The sequence below is a fragment of the Micropterus dolomieu genome, linkage group LG09 (genome assembly GCF_021292245.1).
Source record: "Micropterus dolomieu isolate WLL.071019.BEF.003 ecotype Adirondacks linkage group LG09, ASM2129224v1, whole genome shotgun sequence".
In the NCBI taxonomy this organism is placed as follows: Eukaryota; Metazoa; Chordata; class Actinopteri; order Centrarchiformes; family Centrarchidae; genus Micropterus; species Micropterus dolomieu.
Window position 1 is genome coordinate 18,147,161 of NC_060158.1, and position 14,381 is coordinate 18,161,541.

Consider the following 14,381-nt stretch of genomic DNA (forward strand, 5'->3'; position numbering starts at 1 on the left):
GAAAATTTCTGAACGCGGCAAGATGCCTGACTATGCCTGTAGTCAGTGGAGTAGAGTAGTGTGAATAAAAAAAGGGATAAAACTGTGCCCTGTGGTGCTCCTGTTTTAGTTAGAATATTGTCAGATATTTTGTTATCAAATCTGACAAACTGGGGACATAACAAGAGGTAGCCTAGTCTAAAATCCAAGCAATAGTGGTGTTGTGTAATTTAAAATTAATTAATTTTTGGGCTAAAATGTGTGGTTGAATAGTGTTAAACGCACTACAAAAATCAATCAGATGTTTTCCATATCACTGGAATTTGTGATGACGATAGACACAACGAAAAAATTGTGTGCAGTACTGAGCACAACTGGTCGGCACAGACTTTCAGGGTGAGGGGTTGGACAACATCCGGTCCGGCTGCTTTATTATGTTTGCGGAGCTCCAGCTGCTGTTGGACCCCATCATCAGTAATAGTGATCTCTGGGCTACCGCCCTCCTGACCACATGATGCCAGAGATGAAAGAATGCTCTTATGAGCATTCTGCTACACATCTGTCCCTCCACCTTACTGATTATTATTTTGAGCGCCTTCTGAGCAATTTTTATTTTGTGTTTTTCACCGCTAACTGCAGCTTTTTTTTCTTATTAATAGAAGCCTTAACTTCCCTTGTTTATTGTTGGGGAAGGTTTTGATTTGTTTACAAGGAATGAAGGACTCAACACAATAATTAATGTAGCAGGTGACTTTGTCAGTGATGCTGTCAATATTATTGTCATTAATATCGTTTTCAAAAAAGACAGCCCAGTCAGTGCATTCAAAGCACCCTCTTAGCATTTCACATGCGTCATCTGACCACATCCGCACACTCCTGCTCCTTTAACCGGCTGCCCCTGCGCCACAGGTGAGTATCTGGTCAAAAATATTAAATTATGGTCCGTATGCCCATAATAAAAAAAAAAAAGAAGGTCTGGTAGCATCTTTGATAAGAAGCTCTCCTTAATGTTCGTATAGAACAGATCAATAGTTTTGTCACCCTGCGAGGGACATGTCACCATTTGTTTAAAGGACGGGGAAGAGTATGAGAGTGAGCAGTGATTAAAATCCCCATTAATAATAACCAGAGCATCTGGGGAGGAACGTTGCAAGTCATGTGTTACTCTCGAAATTATATCAGTGGCTAGCTTCCCATTACCCGATGGAGGAATATACACAACAAGTACAACATTAGAAAACTCCCTGGGAATGTAGGGAAGACCGTGTATGGTTGTAACACTTTTTGCTTCAATAACTATAACTCACTGAATTTTAAAAAAAATGTTTCTCTCTTGCTGTAAAAGACTTTGTCTGATGACTCACGCGCATGGACAGTATGTGTATGTAAATTTATCTATAGAATAAACTTACTTAAAAGTATACTTAATAAATACTACTAAAATGTAATTAATTAAAGAAGGTCTCTAGATCTAACTAAAAAGACCTGTGTGTGTCAATGTGTGTATATTCTTATTCACAGTCAGTGCTGGAAAATATCAAAATCAAGAAAGTACCTAGTTTTATGTATAGTGGATGGTTGTAACCCATTTTAAATAAGTGTTACAATCCACCCCACCCCTGACAGCCAGTGTTTAGCTAGCTGTATTACCATAGTGGTTTGAAATTAGAAAGGAAGAAATGCATCACGTGTTGCCTAAGAAACTACATTTCAATCTAATATAAGTCAAACAATTCTATCTGCAATAGTACAGATACTAAACAAAAAATGGTCTTGGTCAAAAACTTATCAAATCAGTTTTTTCTCTAGGCTATATATTCTGAATGTACCTGTTTCCAGACTTGATAACCGCCATGCCCGATCAGGGAGGAAGCAGGTAAATACTGAAATGATCACCTAACTCCTATCTTATCTCTATTTGGTGGAATTGGTGTTGTTACAACTCTCCCCATGTTACAACCATACCCGGTCTCCCCTAATATGGTCGGCAGCTCACCGCAAGCAGCTCAATGTTTCTGCTGCACACTTTCTCTTTCACCGTGACTTGGGTAGGGAGACACCACCTTTCATTCACATAGGCGCAGATGCCTCCTCCCGATTTCTTCCCACACATCGCTGGATCTCTGTCCATCCTGTGCAATGAAAACCCATCCATACCTTCACGTGTTTATTGCTTTGACTTAATATTGCACATAGTCATCTATAACCTATTTCCACATGTATGGTGAAGGGATGCATCCATTAAGTTTCCCACTTGGTCTTTCCTTCAAATCTCCAATTTCTTCAAGGACCTTAATAACACTCGGAGAACAGACAATTCTAGTATCTAAATTAGTTAGATCCTCCTTTTGTTCTTTCATTATCAATGATTCTCAAATTATAGGGAAATTCAGTTCACTTTTCCCATTGTGTTAGTTGTACTATGAACATTGTACAAAAATAATCTAGTCAGTGCCATCAAGTTGAATGTGTATGTTACAATAGTTTTGCATTCACCATAAATACTCCTCGCACAAATATTATAACATTCATGGTGATGACAGTATCTATTTTTCTACAAGTATTATTGTTACTTAACATTTAAATTAATGAAGTATAAAATTATTGCCTCTTGAATCTCGTGTGAGGTCACATGTTGTGTTCACTATGATATTTCCTCTGTTAATCTATTGATGTATAAGGTAAGAGCAAGATTTGAGAAAATGTATGTCTATGAATGCATTTGACTGTTTATTTTTTTGGTTTCCATCTATCAGAGACCTCTCTGGGACGATATATTATTGTTACTATAGAGAGTGTTGCCTTATTTCATGTGTAAGTGTGTGATTTGTGCAGCTAAACAAGTCACCTCCTACAAAAGATGACTTCTCAGTATGTAACACCATTTTCCTGATGAAGGTCTAGCACCAAAACGTTGCCAGCTTATAAATATATTTTTTGCAGACAGTGTGCAGGTGTTTCTTTGCAAGGTCTTTCAAAATCAACAGTACATAATATTGTGAAAAGACTCAGGGAATTTGGAGAAATCTGCGTGGCAAACCACTGTTGAATGTTCGAGCCCTCAGGTGGCACTGCCTTAGATAGCAGTCTAAGGCAAAAGCTTCTGTGACAAATATAGCCACACGGGCTCGGTTGTACCGTTGTCACTTAACACAGTCTGTCGCTGCATCCATAAATACAACCTGAAACTCTATTTTGCAAGGACGAAGCCATACATTTATTGTATGCAGAAACGCAGCTGAGTTCATCTCAGATGGACAAAAGACAGTGGAACTGTGTGCTGTGGTCAGATAAGTCTACATTTCAGCTTGTTTTCAGGAAAAAACAAAAAGATGAAAAAGACCATCCAGATTGTTATCAGCAAAAAGTGTAAAGGCCAGCCTGAATCACACAATGGCGACCACAGCCTGTTGAGCAACTGAAATTTTGTATCAAGCAAGAATAGACAAAAATTCAATTTGCAAAACTGGCACAATTAGTATCTTCACTTCCCAAATGATTAGAAAGTGTTATTAAAAGGAAAGGGGATGTAACACAATGGTAATCATGCCTCTGTCCCAATTTTTGTTGAGTGAGCTGCAGGCATGATCAGTAAAACTATTGCCAATCTTTTCTTTGTACACTTTTGTCAGAAAATGTTTTGCCTTTATTTTGAAAGGACAGTGGATAGTGAGCGGCAAGAGGGAGAGAGATGGGGAGCGACACTTTGTACATGGGGTCACTCTACCAACTGAGCTAACCTCACAACACAGATCTTTGTTTTTATTGCATTTTGGAAAATATCTTAACTTTTCTGGAAATTAACATTTCATTAAAAATACACAAAAATTTTCACATAAAACAAGTGGAGTTGGTAGTATGGATAAAAACTTTTATCACAATTTATACAATATAATGATATTGTACAGCACATTTTGAAAGAATTAATTTGAGAAACCAATTACAATGGACTAGATATCCAACTGATGGACTAAATAATTACAAGATGACAAAGCAACAGGTTGGCCTTTTCATGAATATGAATTACTCAAATTTTTTATAAATAATGAATTAATTTGTCTTTTTTTGGTTCCTTTTGATAATTCCTTTGCCTAATTATAATGTTATTTGCAATGCAAAAGTGATGCTGTGCAATCAACCAGAAATTTGACTTGTGCACAGTTTTATCCCCTTGTAATAAAATGGATGGAAGACTCGGATGTATCCTGTTATCAAAATACATCTGGGCAAGACAAAAATGAAGGTCAGTGCAATCATTAAAAACTATTGTTGTATTGTACAGTTGCACATACCTCTCTGTGGTTGAAAGTGGAGCTGGAGGATTGAATCCCAAAGTGTTTCACAAAGGTTTCCCACAGGACCAAAACAGTGCTTTATGGTTTTCTGTGAGAGAAACCTTTACAGATAAAGGACTCTGGGTGCAGTATGTGAGCACTGGCTTCTCTCTCAGCTCTCTACTACCTGCCCCCAGGTGTTCTTTTGTGCACTACAGTGTCTGATCTTAAAAGCCCTGAATTGTGCAATGCCTGCGCCCCAGTCACATGCCTTTGAAATCACTAGGGTATTCAAGGTTTGCACTAAATGATGTGATAGCTAATAAGGTTGGAATAAATGATACTGAACTTATGTTCAGTCTGCAGTTCACCATGGTCACTGCTAGATGGCACTCACGCAGCATCTATGATGAGAGGTACATTCAGTCCACTCTGAAAAGGTGACATCCTGAGGAAACAGTATGGAAAGGACTGTTCTGTGCTTTGCCCACGCGCTACAGCAATAATTTATGAGCTTCACATTGAACAGAAATTGCTTGAGGGCCTTCGTGGAAATGTAATTGTGTGTTTGGGCTTGAGTTTGAATTTATGTTCTGTTATGAGTCTGAGTATGATGTACATGTACGAATTATTGTGGAGTATGTGATGTATTTATCATCTAATGGCTTTTTAATTGTCTCAGCAGGAAAGGATCACCCTGAAGTCCATTAAAAGTTTCTACCATATGTGTTTGAAACCAAAAGTACTCAAGTCTTATCTCATATGTTGCCCCTAGTGCACGTTCATTTTTGACTTCATACACTGCAATGTACATGTCAGTGTTTTGAAGGTATAAACTGACCCTATATCCAGATTGAGTTAAACAAGACTAAAAGTCTACTGCCATGCTAGCGTCTCTGTGAGGCATTACAGTGGTGCTTTGAGCTAGATGCTAGAGTTAGCGTGCTAACACAATCACAGTGCTAACATTTTGATGCTCAGAAGGTATAAAGCTAGAAATGTTCACCATCTATCCCAAACCATATTTTCTTCATTAAATACCAATGTAATTGTTTCCTTTTACTGTAAACCACCCTAAATATTTGGCTTGAGGGTCGAATGTGTGCATTTTTGGTAGCAAACTATGAAAAAGTGAATGAGTCATCTTGACTTTACAGAATGTACAGTAGGAAAAAAATGTAAGAGACAGAATTGCAGAAGTAAAAGCTTTAGTAGCAACATGAAATTGCAGCCAGTGATCAATAAATAATCGAACCTATGTGGCTTTTGGTGCAAGATGTGTAAAATTACTGTTAATGTCAATGTCAATTACATTGAAACAAAAAAAGGCACAGAAGGGAAAGAAACAAAAATACACAGTCCTGTTCTAATCCATGCAATCTTCAGCATTTAGTCACATGTTTTCATCCACATCCCATCTAATGTCGTCTCTTGCAGCCGGCAACCATTGCATCCAGTAAAGACATCTGGTCATGTGACTGATGATCATACACTTTCCACCTCCAGGAAGAAAAATATTCCTCAAGGTATGTAATCTGTGGTTTTCAGTAGTGTCTGTGCAGGATGATGGTTGCATGAATGTATATGGGTGAAGGTGTTTTAGTAGGCAAAAACAAGGTAAATACCACAAGAGTAAGGGGGAAGGAAAAGGGAAACCATTCTTGGATGGCCGTAAACCAGTTTGTGATTGCATGTACATGGTGAAATGCTACATTGTCCCATGCAATCACAAATGTCCTCATGTTTCCTCCAACCTACAACCACCAACGACTCTCATTAGTCGTCAGTCGTTAGTGGTGGTCATCTAAAAACTAAAGGAGTCGCTCAGTGTTGTAGGGACCACTCTGGCTTTTTTGCCTGGTTAAACCCTGCCTCATCTACATACATATTTCCATGTGGGGTTTGATTAGCCCCAAACTTCATGACTCTCTGAGAGAAATCCAACAAAGCATCAGTACTTTAACTCGTATTTATGTAGACAGAGATGCTCACAAGTCTTTGAGCTAGAGTCCAAGTCAAGTTTCAAGTCTCTGAGCAAGAGTCTAGGCCAAGTCTCAAGTCTTTGAGCTAGAGTCCAAGTCAAGTCTCAAGTCACTGAGTTCGAGTCCAAGTAAAGTCTCAAGTCGCTCGTAGTTATAATGTTGTTGTATCACCTGCTGAGTTCAAACCAGGCTGCTTATAAAACTGCATAGCTATAAGGAATTCTGTAACTGTAACCAGTTTTTCAGACCACAACCATGTAATGTGCAATGCAACTTATGACAGCTTACTGTAAGTCAACACCAACCGCAGGCTCTCAAACCCAGTGTAACGTTAACTTAATTTGCGTTCAGCCCTTCTTTGGGCCTTGTTGTGTGAAGTTTTAAAGCCAAAGGTTATGATGAATGGCTGAGCAGCTGCCAGTGTTTGTTGTTCTCTCTCACGTGTGGCCACGTGCAGCAGATACATAGTATGTGTTACCTAGGTAGGTTATAGGTAGTGTTGTAGTCAAGACCACCCAAAGCGAGACCAAGTCAAGACCAAGACCGAGGGAGACCGAGTGAAGACCAAGACCAGTTCACCACATGACATGACACACAATAAAATGTGAAACGAGATCATAGGTATTTCTCAAATTGATCTGAAAGATCCACATTCCCATTAAAACACCCACGTTCAAACACTAAGAGCTGAAATCAACATAAGCATCTTTATTCAACGCTCCTTTTCCATGCTTACCTTCGTGTGTAGGGGTGGCAGTCATTAATGGCAACAACACATTTTTTATTAGGGTTATTGGTTGCATTTGAAGAAATATGTTTTACATCCAATCAAAGTTGGGATGTTACCAAATAATTCAGACAATGCAGAAGCAATTTATTTATATTCCCAAAGTTACGGTCTTGATTGGTCTTGAAATAAAATCCAGAGTCCTCAATGTCCGAGACCTCGAGTCCGAGTCAAGTCTGAATTCTTTTGAAGACAAGTCTCAAGTCAAGTCTGAAGTCACTGTGTGTGAGACTGAAGTCGGACTTGAGTCCGAGTCTCAAACTCGTGTCCCTATCTCTGCATGTAGAGCAACAAATTATAAAACTCACTTTAGAACAAGACATCAGATAGATAACCTGGATAACTGGACGTATTTGTGTCTGAGTTTCTTGACCCCTTAACTGTTCCTTTTTATAAGGAACTGTGTAGCTTACAACTGTTTCATTCAACAACTGCTTTCCACATTGTGAAATACAAGGTTGTCCTGATTCTGGTCTAAATGTTTCTCAGTTTTATTGCATTATCAGCAATGACCAATCCTACAGTGGCACGCTCTTGGTCTTCACTGAGGAGTTTTCCCTGGGGGAAGACCTTGAGGTAGGAAGAAGCTACGTCCCAGAGGAACAAAAACACAACATACTGGTTTTAAATTGGGCCTACAGTTACTGTGACAGATAGCAACATTTCTTTAATGATAGAGGAAGCCCTTGTGAAATGCATTGCTTACCTGTTGGTTTGTTGGAAATTCCGGATAAAGACACATCTGTCTGAGATTAGGCTGGACTCTTTCACCGGACTCTCCCAGTAATATACCATGGTTTATCACATTCTCTATGATGGTTGCTCTTTCACCAGTGACAACAGCTCTCCTTTGAACACCACCACACATTATTACTCCTCTCGCCGGTACCTGTCCTTCTCCTTGGTCATGGTCCAACTTACTCCTCTCCCTGGTTCAGCTACTCTTCTACCTGGCCCAACTATTGCTCTCCCTTGTCTGGACATTCATCTTACTTACGCTCCTCTTCTGTGTTGTTCTGTATCCACATCGGATAAACTCAAGTCCCTTTTCACTGCATTGTGTATGTAATTGAAAGAACTTCAACACCTGGCTATGTCTATGATTGAGAATAGAATTAGCTGTGGCTCTGTAGAAACAACATGACTTGTGTTAATGGTATGGTCCTGAACAGACAGATATAAGCTAATTGTGTTTACATATTTTTAATACGTGAATACAGATTGGACAAAAGGATGTTAGCGATTATATAAAATTGCAGTTTACAGCTATTGATGGACAAATTTCAACCCGATGATGGCACCTGATGAAAAGTCAGGGGATCCCCAAAGTTACTACAATTCACCCTGAGGGGGACACATAAAAAACCCATAGTAAATCATGTTTCAGTCTGGACCAAATTGGTGGACCAACCAGCTAACTAGCATGGCTAAAAAATGATTTCTGTAACTAAAGGTCATTGCTATTACTTAAAAGTGCACAGAATGGTATCGGCTCTTTCATGGTGTGAGCCCTGCTTCTGTTCTTTTATATATGACCTTATCTGTCATATTGTGTTATGGCTTCTAGTTCATTTTAATATGGCAGCCCTCACTTTTCTTTCCCTTCAGATTGTGCTCGGTCTTCTTGTTTTTCTATCAGTTTCTTCTTTCCTGTCTTTTCATCACTAGCCAGCTGGTTTCTCACCCATTTCCCATCCCTCCTGCCATCCTTCACTTCCCTTTGTGTCTTTTTCTCAGTCCACTGTGTTCTTGCCTCTTCTTCTCTCTCTCCCTTCCTTTGGCACTTCTTCCTCCTTCTTCCATAGACAGAGAGCTCCATAAGAGACAAGAGAAATTGTATCTCCGCTCAGTTCGCCACAGGCACTCCTCAATATTTAATCAAGAGTGCATTTGTTTGAAGAGAGCTCTGAATATGTGTGTGAGTGAGCGATAAAGAGAGATGTCCGACCATGTATGTGTGGATACTGTATTTGTATGCAGGAGAGAGGCAGACGAAAAAAAGATAGAAGTGTGTTTATTTCCGTGTGTGGTGACAGTTTTGGGATGAAAGGCTTTCTCGAGTCCTATGGTAATTGGTTTACTATCTCTCGCTTTCTCTCTCCTCCTGCTTTGGCCCTCCTGTTCCTCTCGCTCTCTCTTTCCCCATCTCTTCCTTTACTCCACTTCCCCTCCCCCTATAATCCATTCTTCTCCCTGTGCATCATCATGTAACCCTGATGTACTGTATAGCACTGTATGTGCACTACTATGTAGGGCTCATTCATTCAAATGCTGTACTATCAGGTTTATTTGATTTTGCTGTGCATGCATATGTGACTGTGTGTGCATGTGTATCAGCGGCTGGCCTCAGTAGTCCCCAGGGACCGCAGAGCAGCATATTTCATCATCCTCTAAGCCCAAAGTCCCCTTCTCTTCTTTTGCTTCTTCAGCAATTCAGCAAACACTGAGTGTTTTCCTTATTTCCCCCTTTCACTTTCAGGCGGCTGCTGGTGCTATGAGTCTAAATACAAATTTTGCTTCTTTTTTTTCTTCAGATTTATTGTTGAGCTAATGAATTACTAGTCATGTGCCGCATGCTAACTCCAAACTGAATCCTTTGAGACACAATGCTGATTATTTCTCCTCAGTCTTGTCCAAGAGACAGGCTGAAATACACGTGCATTGTACGATGCCACTTTGCAGGAATTATGTTAAAATGTCCAATGGCTTTGTTTATTTTAGTGCGTGCAAAATCTTCAGTGGCATCTTTGGCAGTATTACCCTCAACAGTAATATCTCGTCCTCACAGCTGATTGTAGTTTCCTTCGGCGCTGTCCACCAAATCTCAGAGGGCAGCTATCTGAACGATGATCTAAAAAAAGACGAATGGGCTTGGGTTCCCAGTAATTGTGCTTAGCTTTCCTTTAGCACTTGTTTTGTTGATTATGGCACACAAGGCCAATTTCTCTCAAACACAAATATAAGAAAGCCTTCCATTCAAAACACGCATTCTTTGTTATTTCCACAGAGAAATAGTTTAACAAACTGACGTCAAGGCTGATTTAGTCAACTAACTGTATTAAATCGTGAATGAAATCAATACTACAAAATCAATCAGCTTCTTACTATGAGTGATGGGGTCCTAAATGAACAAACAATTTTTAAAACAGTTAAAGCAGTTCTGGCTGTTCCACAAGCATTTTTTTGTCTTAGTCTCTGCTGCGCATTCTTAACATTAGGGATGAGTATCGTTAATTTTTATTGATATTGATACCCTTATTGAGACTGCTTAACGATCTGATTCTTTATTGATACCACTATCGATACTTTACTATTATTTAGTGATGGTTATTTGGTAAGACCAGACCCAACGAACATAAGGTAGGCCTGCATGGTATGAGGAAAATATTCAATGTGCAATAATGTTATATATTGACATGACATATCACTTGAGATAAATAAACATATATTGAAGTGTACATATTAACAGCCTGGTTGTTGTTATTAATTTAATATTTTAAATACAGCTAAATGTTGTTTCTAGAGCAGCAACATTAATGTTTACAACAGCAAAGTAAATCAATAACTTTATCTGACATCACAAGTAGTGAGTGACGTTTAGAAAGAACATCAGTCTGTATCAGTCCCTTCTCTCTCACTGGCTGCAGGTAACGTTAGCAGATAGAAGGAGGAGCGGCTGGTTTGTCTCAGCCAGCAGCTGAGTTTTTAAGACTACAGACCAGTCTGTGCTCCAGACAGACAGCTTTCTATTTAGCTTGTTTTTAACATTTGGTTAATGCCAAGCTAGCGTTTGCTGTTTTTGTATAAAACACACAGGATGAGATACTGAGAACAGAGATGATTAAATTAACCATTTCTACATGTTTAACGTTACCTTACAGACAGGTGTATTGATAAACTATTGTCTTTTTACTTGCGAAGGTTTTATTGCACGTACTTACAGTAACGAGCGTAGCTGTCAACAACTAACGTTACAGTAGTTTGGAGCTAACTTAACGTTAACCCTCACCGTAACGTTATTCCACCGCGACGGTGCAGCCTCTCGCTCTGCTGCCTGTGTGTGTGTAGCAGCCGACAGAGAGCAGGAAGAGACTGCAGCCTTTTGATTTTCTTATCCATTGCGTTGCAAAATAAAACTGAATTGACGCTCGAGACATGTACGGTACATCATAGGAACCGTAAATCACGATAGCAGTATCGATAAGCTCGAACCTTATTGATTTTCGGGTTTTGAGAATTTTTGGAACCGGGTCTCGATCCCCATCCCTACTTAACATGAAGGATTTTAAAACAAAGTAGACACAAACTTGCCATGCTTATGTCTGCACGTTCTCGCTGTCGTCGACTACACTACCGTTAGTCTCGGTAAGCATTGTGTCACCCTCATTTAAATCAGTTTTTCATCAGTTGGTGCATCTTTATCTTTATCCTGAATGGACTTTGAGATTTTGTTAGTGTGTAATGTCAGTATTGCCATAGGAAAGGTGACACTGACAACCCAAGTATGGAGAGCAAGGGAGACTGTGGAAAAAAGAATTCATAATTGCATGTCTGTGTTAAGTATTATGAGCACATCACTGTTACTTACCATCTGAGTCTGGATTCCACACCAAACTGTAGTTTAACATGTTAATAGATGAAATGTTACAGCTAGCTTTGGATCCAAACAAGTCTTTCCTTGTGCGCGTGTGTTATTCAGCTGTCAAGCAGTATGTATGCTGGCCTATTACCTCTGACAGCGATGGTGTTGGTATAATCTGAGTCCCTGAAAGGGGCCAATTATCCCAGATTACAAGTCCTATCAGGAAAGCAGACTCGACATCTGAGTTATACAACTGAACCCACTGCACTCAAGCTGAACTCTATTTAGATTTATGTCTTCTGGGGTATCAGGCTCTGATCCTCTTGGATCTACTGAATTCAAATTAATTCTCTTTCAGATCACATTCACTTGAAATATTTAATCAAACTGAATGCACTTTCACCAGCTTCCCAAGAGGGCTGAGTTCTTTTTCAAGCCATACAATGAATTTCTCTTAAGAATAAAAGCTTCTTATTATAATGCCGGGGAAGTGCACCCGTCTTAACTGGAAAACTAGGATAATCAGTAAAGATGTTTTTACATTCACAGATTTTTTATAAACATTCTACATACAATCTCTTACTAAAATTACTTAAGATTACAGAGATTGTCAAAATCTACTGATAATTTCCCCTTGATTTTCTTGACGACAGACTTGATGACACTGCTTGTTCAACAGGTTCTCCTATTGTTCTCATGTTTCCTCCTCTCCTCTCCTGCTCTCCTCTCCTCTCCAACAACAATAAACACACAAATTGTCAAATAATCAAGATTAGCATTACATTAACTGACTAGATATGTGAAAGACCTCACCAATGTTTGAGGAAATTAGAAAGCAAACCACCACCATCGGTTTGATGACTTTCTCGACAGCTTCGGTGATGTTAATAGGTTTTCAATGTAGTGAGTCCCCGGGACCCACAGGTGGTCATTTGAGGGAGTCCCAGGGAAATTAAGTGGGTCCCCAATAAAACGTGTGTTTTTTTGATAAACTGTAGTGTTAAACTCATGTTATGGGATTGGCATCATAAGGATTATTGCAATACTACTAACTTTAATCGTTTTGGTTCTTTATCAGTAATCTTATCGGTTCTTTTTCATAACTAAAAGTGCTCTTTAAAAACATTATTTAAAAAAAATAATACATTCAGAACAGGTTTGAAATATAATATTTTAAATATAACTAAAACTATAACTTAATGTGGTTCTAGAGCAGCAATTTACAGCAGCAGTATACTATAAATACTATACGCTAGTGTGTTGATTAGGTATTGGCTTTTTTCGTGAAGGTTTTTTGCACTTACAGTAACGAGCGTAGTTGTCATCAACTTGATTAATCTTGGAATTATCTTAATTTCACCTGCTTGACTTCACTCCACAGCAGCCTCTCTGCTTTGCTGACCACTGACTTTGTTTCATGTGTGTTTGAGCTCAGCCTGACACAGAAAGCGGGATTTCTAAGACTTCAACACGATTGTGTGTACATCGATAGTGATAGTTTTCTGCATCCTTTCAGATTTTAATGCATCAGAGAGCTACATCACTGCAGCTTCCAGCATACCTGTAGCCCCTAGAGATGACAACACTGACACAGAAACTCTACTTTAGGGACCTGTTCCATAGACAGGATAATTGATGGACGAAGCCACTCCGCGGGTTTAAATACAGAACAGTGAAGCCCATTTTAGTCCTATTTAGTACTACTACATGGCTACTTCCTATTGGCAACAGGGTCTACTGCGCATGATTGCGCAGCATATGACGCAGAGCAATTTAATGATGTAGAGCAACGGCAGAAACACTGTAGTTCTGGTAGCTGCATGGCTACACCATACTGCACCAACAAAAAGACTTCTGGCTCAGTGTGTTTGTCTGTCTTGGATTGTGACTCTGTTTAATTAGTCCACCTACAAGGCTCACTAGCCAAACTCCAACATAGTGTCACTGATGGCCGAATAGATTTTGTAGATTCCCCGGGAACTTCTCACAATGTGGTTACATCTCTCAGGTGAGACATATGCGATGTCGCAGGTTTGTGACGTTATTTTTGGGTCTGCATGGAGGGTTCCACGGAGGGTTCCATGTAGGCCCCCAAAATGCCCAAAAGGTCACAACCCTGCCTTTGGTCGGCTTCAGTGTTCGAACTCTTGCTTACCCCCATGATTAGTTCGAGGGACCAATGTCACACCTTCCCATTATGGGCAATAGCTGGATTTGTGGTGCATTCAAGCTCAACTATTCTATTCATGAACTCTTTGGAAACTGTTCCAGGAGTAAAAGTCCCCCCCCATCGGTCCTCTCTGCTGGACAAACGTAACGGCATAATCAGGGATTCATTTAGAGTCCTTCATTATGTTCATTAATTAAGACTTTAACTGCAAATAAGTTTTAAAATCCACAAGTGGTGCAGCCTATCAGAGGCATGAGAACAGGCTTCCCCTTAGATATCATCACTTTCCAACTCACTGCTCCCTCTTGCGCACCAGGTGCCAAATATCTGTGATGATATTGCCCTGCTGATTTTTCCATCAGGCTCTCGTTAATAGGAGGCACACGCTGGGGCGAGTTTAACTTCACTCTAACCAGCATGTTATGCAAAAACATCTAGGAAGAGGGAAGACTTTAGAAGTACCGTCTGATGGTGACTATTAGCATTATGAAAATGTATAGGGTAGGTGAAGCACTTTAGAGACATGGTGTCTCACCTTCAACAACCTGCAGCATGGAGGGGGTTGTGACCCTCTCATGTTTCAGCTCACCTGCTTTCCACCTCAGGT